The 5,802-nt window shown below is 43.5% G+C and overlaps 1 long non-coding RNA gene across 1 annotated transcript in view; it reads right to left on the reverse strand.

The window, feature by feature from the left end:
* The window catches only part of LOC122565138, an 11,240-nt gene that overhangs the window by 3,504 nt on the left and 1,934 nt on the right, over window positions 1–5,802 (reverse strand). The window contains exon 2 of the long non-coding RNA XR_006316099.1: window positions 637–678. This is a non-coding gene — a long non-coding RNA (uncharacterized LOC122565138). The remainder of the gene's footprint in view (window positions 1–636; window positions 679–5,802) is intronic.

Consider the following 5,802-nt stretch of genomic DNA (forward strand, 5'->3'; position numbering starts at 1 on the left):
AACTCCACATAAACAGTTGCCTGAGGCAGGAATTGAACCCGGGTCCCTGGTGCTGTGAGGCAGCAGTGCTAACCACTGTGCGGCCCAATGGATGTGGAACCCAAAGTTTGAGCAGAGAGGGACCTCAAAGGAGGAAGTTGGGGTACAGACATAAAGAGGTAGCCAGATTGGGAGCCAACTTAGATCAGTGAGCACAGAGATGATAGGTGAATGGAAATTAGTGAGCGCTAGGATATAGGCCGGGTGCGATGGCAAAGGAGGGGCAGGGTGGAGTGAGTGGTGGGAGTGGGTGGGGGGGTTGGGAACCACCTAGTGTGAGAGTGATTTGGAAGGGGCCAGTGGGATGGTGAAAGTGGGGGGAGGGGAATGTGCCAGCCAGTGGTAAAGGGAGAAAAACGTCCTAACTTTTTTATACGGTATCGCTGCAAACACACTATTTGTCTCCCTTTGGGAGGTGGTGGAAGAACTCTTGGGCTAATGACCAGCCCACTGTACTGTGCCATGAATGCTCCCTGTGCCCACAATGTCTCTGGTAGATGTACTCTCCTGCACAGACGACCTCCAACCTCATCTCTAAACAGGACACGTACACATTTTATAGCGTGATTCCACCTCCATAGAGATTTGCATACTCACAGTTTGAAGTTCAGCACAGCTCCTGCATTCATTAGCAAGGTACTGCAAGAGATTAAACAGAGTGAACACAAGACACACATTTCATTTACCAGTCTTTAGCATTTATTCATGCTGGTTGCATTTTGTATTTACTCTATTTGGTGGACCTGACTAAACTTCAGTAATTATTAAATATTAAAGGATTGGACACTCTGGTGGCAGGAAGCATGTTTCCGCTATTGAGTGAGTCCCAAACCAGAGGACACAGTTTAAAAATCAGGGGTAGGCCATTTAGAACAGAGTTGAGGAGAAACTTCTTCACCCAGAGAGTGGTGAGTGTGTGGAATGCTCTGGCCCAGAAGACTGTGGAGGCCAAGTCTCTGGATACTTTCAAGAAAGAGATGGATAGAGCTCTTAAGGATAGTGGAATCAAGGGTTATGGGGATAAGGCAGGAACAGGATACTGATTGAGGATGATCAGCCATGATCATAATGAATGGTGGTGCTGGCTCGAAGGGCAGAATGGCCTACTCCTGCACCTATTGTCTATCTCATTGACGAGGAGAAATGTGATTAGTTCAGGAAGTCTTCCTGTTGCAGTAAATTTTAAGAATTTTCCACAAACATTCGGAAATGTTGAACTTCTTTTGATTTGATGCTGGGACAGAGTTTTCTACTCTGATGTTAGTTACAAATATTCATTTAGAGGGGGTTCCTGATTTATGAACGTTCAACTTACAAATGCTCAAACTTATGAATGCAATCCTACATAGAGACATAATTTTAAAGATTCGACGTACGAATATTTCCTGTACTTAATAACTTCTCCTTTACATTGTTCTTTATTGCGTATGCAAGTCAGACACATCGATTTGTGAACCGACCCCCTTTGCAACCTGGGGACTGCCATTAACTCCTTGCCTAGCCAGTGACACCCACAGCTTGTTAATCACCTTTTACAAAAAAGGTTCTTATTGAATTTTTCTGTCCCTGCTGCTATGAAAACCACTTCAAACTCATCTCCTCTTTATGTAAATACCTATATAAACTTTTAAAATCCATCTTTGACTCTTATATTCTATCTTTACTTGTAACATTAATTTCCTGATCGCTCTCCTATCAATCAGGTTTATTACTTATCTCATTTGCCACGATTGAACTATATGAGAGATTGTTATTTGTTAAGGGAATGTATCATTGCAAATGATGAATTAATTCCTGAAATGTTTATCATTACCTGTCAACTGCATTCATTTACTCAGGCTAAAATATACTTACGAAACAAAAATGTCATTAATAACTGAATAAAAATTTACTGTAAATGTCAGTGATGTCATACTTCTTTTTAAAAATTGTATTAATAGCCCCTTTCATAACTGAAAAAGCTCCAGGATTTTATGACCAAGTATTTCTGAAATGTAACGCAGGAAAAGCAGCAGCCAATAGCCCAGCAACTCCCATGAGATAATTACAGATTTTTTTGTTTGAGGGGTTCAGTGTCACATTTCATCCAAGGACAGGACAATACTGGACTCGAGTGTCTGCCTAGGTTATATGCTTAAATCTCGAGTCAGACTTGAACTAATTTCTGAATCAGAGAGAACAGTGCTCCCTGCAGGCCACAGCCAACATTTAACATACTGCTTCTTATGGAGGAGTCTGAGGTAATGGATTGAACGGATAAAAATCACATTCAGCAAACAACCGGACACATCAAACGAAAATTGTGCTTTGGTTAAGTTTTCTCCTTTCAAAACTAGGCAAATGAAATTCAGGGCTATAAGTCTTTTTTTAATCCTGTATGAAAAACATTATATTTACTGGCATTTCAGGTGAGATAGAAGAGAAGGGAAATTAAGGTGCACTGTGGTGAGGTTGAACAGTTCAGACAGGACATACTGGTCTGATTTGAGAGCATAAGGCAGCACACAATAATGTACACTGTAAGAAGCCAAGTTATTTTGTACTAGAAATGCATTAAAAGATTATTCATACATTCCCCTCCCTGGACTTCATGTGTACTTGGAACAGTGCTGGCATAACTAAATTAAACTTTGTTTTTGAAAGGAAGTGTCAAATAAAACAACATCCACAGCTAACGCAATATTGCACAGCTCAAGGTGATTAATGAAAAGAAACTTTTCTACAGATGCAGTTTTAATATGAATACTTTAAAATTGAAAAGGCTATTCCATATTTGCAAACTTTGAAGCAATGAAGCAAGTTGGATTAGCAATGAATTTAAGATGTTTTCTAATCAATCTGTTCTGTGATCTGACACCTAGCCTGGCTTGTTACCTAGCACCAAATCCAAATGGCCTCCTCCTAGTTGGCCTAACTACATATTGAGTCAGGATTGCCTCCTGGATACACTTGACAAAATCAGCTCCACCCAGACCACCTGTAACTAAGGAGGTGCCAATCAATATTGAGTAAGTTGAAGTCACCCATAACAACAACTCTATTACATCTGCACCTTTCCAAGAGCTGCTGCGAGTGTTGGATAACTTGTCCCACTGAGAACGATAAGGAATGGCAAGGTGAAGGAGCCTTGGATGACAAGAGAAGAGGAGCTTCTCGTCAAGAGGAAGAAAGAAGCTTACATAAGGTTGAGGAAGCAAGGATCTGGCACAGCTTTACAGGATTACGGGGTGGCTAGGAAAGAACTCAAAAATGGATTGAGGAGAGCTAGGAGGGGACATGAAAAAGTCTTGGTGGGAAGGATTAGGGAAAACCCAAAGTTCCACACACATGTGAGGAACAAGAGAATGGTCAGAGAAAGGGTAGGGCTGATCACATATAGTGGAGGGAACTTGTGCTTCAGTCTGAAGAGGGAGGGGAGGCCCTAAATGAGGTTTTTGCTTCAGTACTCACTAGAGAGAGGGCCAGACAAGATATATTCAAGATTACTATGGGAAGCAAGGAATCAGATTGCTGTGCCTCTGGCGATGATGTTTGCATCCTCACTCTCCACGGGAGTAGTACTGGCTGATTAGAGGGAGGCAAATGTTGTTCCTCTGTTCAAGAAAGGGAATAGGGTAATCCCTGGGAATTACATACCAGTCAGGCTTACGTCTGTGGTAAGAGTTGAGAATATGGTGCTGGAAAAGCACAGCAGGTCAGGCAACATCTGGGGAGTAGGAGAATCGACGTTTTGGGCAAGGCCCATCAGGAATGAGGCTTGTGAGCTGAGGAGGTAGAGAGATAAATGGGAGTGAGTGGGGCTGGGGCTGGGGCTGGGGGGGCGGGGAGAGGTAGCTGAGAGTGCGATAGGTAGATGATGGTGTGTGTGAAGGTGATATGTGGGAGAGAAGGGTGGAGCGGATAGGTGGAAAGAAGATGGACAGGACATGAGGGCGGTGCAGAGTTGGAAGGTTGGAACTGAGATAAGGTGGGGAGAGGGAAATGAGGAAACTAGTGAAGGCCGTATGGTTGGAGGGTTCCAAGGTGGAAGATGAGGTGATTTAACTTTTTGTGTTGGGTGGTTAAGGTGTGGTGATGGAGGAGGCCCAGGATCTGCATGTCCTTGGTGAAGTGGGAGGGGGAAATTGAAGTGTTCGGCCATGGGGCGATGGGGTTGGTTGGTGCGGGTGTCCCAGAGATGTCTCCACATCGGCAGCAATGGATACAGTTGATGCCGTTCCATGATATGTGGATGTGCAGATAAAACTTTGATGGTGAAACCTTTATGTCTGCGGTAAGCAAGGTACTGGAAAGGATTCTATGAGATAGGATTTATGACTATTTGGAAAAACAGCTTGATTAAAGATAGTCAGCACGACTTTGTGAGGGGCAGGTTATGCTTCACAAGCCTTAGAGTTCTTTGAGGATGTGATGAGACAGGTTGAACAGTAGGTTTGGTGGATATGGATTTCAGTAAGGCACTCGATAAGGTAAGCTCATTCAGAACGTTAGAAGATATAGGATACAGAATTGACTGGCCGAAAGAAAACGAAGTGATAGTGGATATTTTGTGAAGGGTAGGTCGTGCCTCACATTGCTTACTGAGTTCTTTGAGAAGGTGCCCAAACAGGTGGATGAGGGTAAAGTGGTTGATCTGGATTACAGTAAAGCATTTGATAAGGTTCCCCACGGTAGGCTATTGCATAAAATATGGAGGCATGGGATTGAGGGTGATTTAGTGGACAGCGAAGGAAGTTACCTCAGATTATAACGGGACCTTGATCAGATGGGGCAGTGGACTGAGTGGCAGATGGAATTTAATTTAGATAAATGCAAGGTGCTGCATTTTGGAAAAGCAAATCAGAGCAGGACTTATACACTTAATGGTAAGATCCTAGGGAGTGTTGCTGAACAAAGACCTCATAGCTCCTTAAAAATAGAGTTGCAGGTAGATAGGATAGTGAAGAGGGCACTTGGTGTGCTTTCCTTTATTGGTCAGAGTATTGAGTGTTGGGAGATCATGTTGCGCCTGTACAGGACTTTGGTTAGTTCACTTTTGGAATATTGCATGTAATTCCGGTCTCCTTCCTATCGGAGAAATGTTGTGAAACTTGAAAGGGTTCAGAAAAGATTTACGAGAATGTCACCAGAGTTGGAGAAATTGAGCAGTAGGGAGAGACTGAATAGGCTGGGGCTGTTTTCCCCGGACTGTCAGAGGCTGAGGGGTGACCTTATAGAGGTTTATAAAATCATGAGGGGCATGGATAGGATAAATACATAAAATCTTTTCCCTGGGGTGGGGGAATACAGAACTAGAGGGCATAGGTTTAGGGTGAGAGGGGAAGGATATAAAATAAACTAAGGGGCAACTTTTTCATGCAGAGGGTGGCACATGTATGCAATGAGCTGCCAGAGGAGGCTGATACAATTGCAACATTTAAAAGGCATCTGGATGGGTATATGAATAGGAAGGGTTTGGTGGGATTTGGACCAAGTGCTGGCAGGTGGGGCTAGATTGGGTTGGGATATCTGGTCGGCATGGACGGGTTGGACCGAAGGGTCTGTTTCCATGTTGTACATCTCTAAGCCTCTATAACACATATCAGATTAGCACATAAGCTGCCTTAGAAAAGCAAAAAAACCCCTGTAAAGTAGTTACAGAATTCTTTTTCCAACAAGCAGAGTCAAAAAAGTTTTGAACTGTTGTTCCCCCAGGATCCTTCTCTCCCCCCCCACCAGGATCCATCTCTTTCCCCCCTGGGTTCCTTCTCTCCCCCTCAGGTA

This window comes from Chiloscyllium plagiosum, chromosome 31 (genome assembly GCF_004010195.1).
Source record: "Chiloscyllium plagiosum isolate BGI_BamShark_2017 chromosome 31, ASM401019v2, whole genome shotgun sequence".
NCBI classification, from domain to species: domain Eukaryota; kingdom Metazoa; phylum Chordata; class Chondrichthyes; order Orectolobiformes; family Hemiscylliidae; genus Chiloscyllium; species Chiloscyllium plagiosum.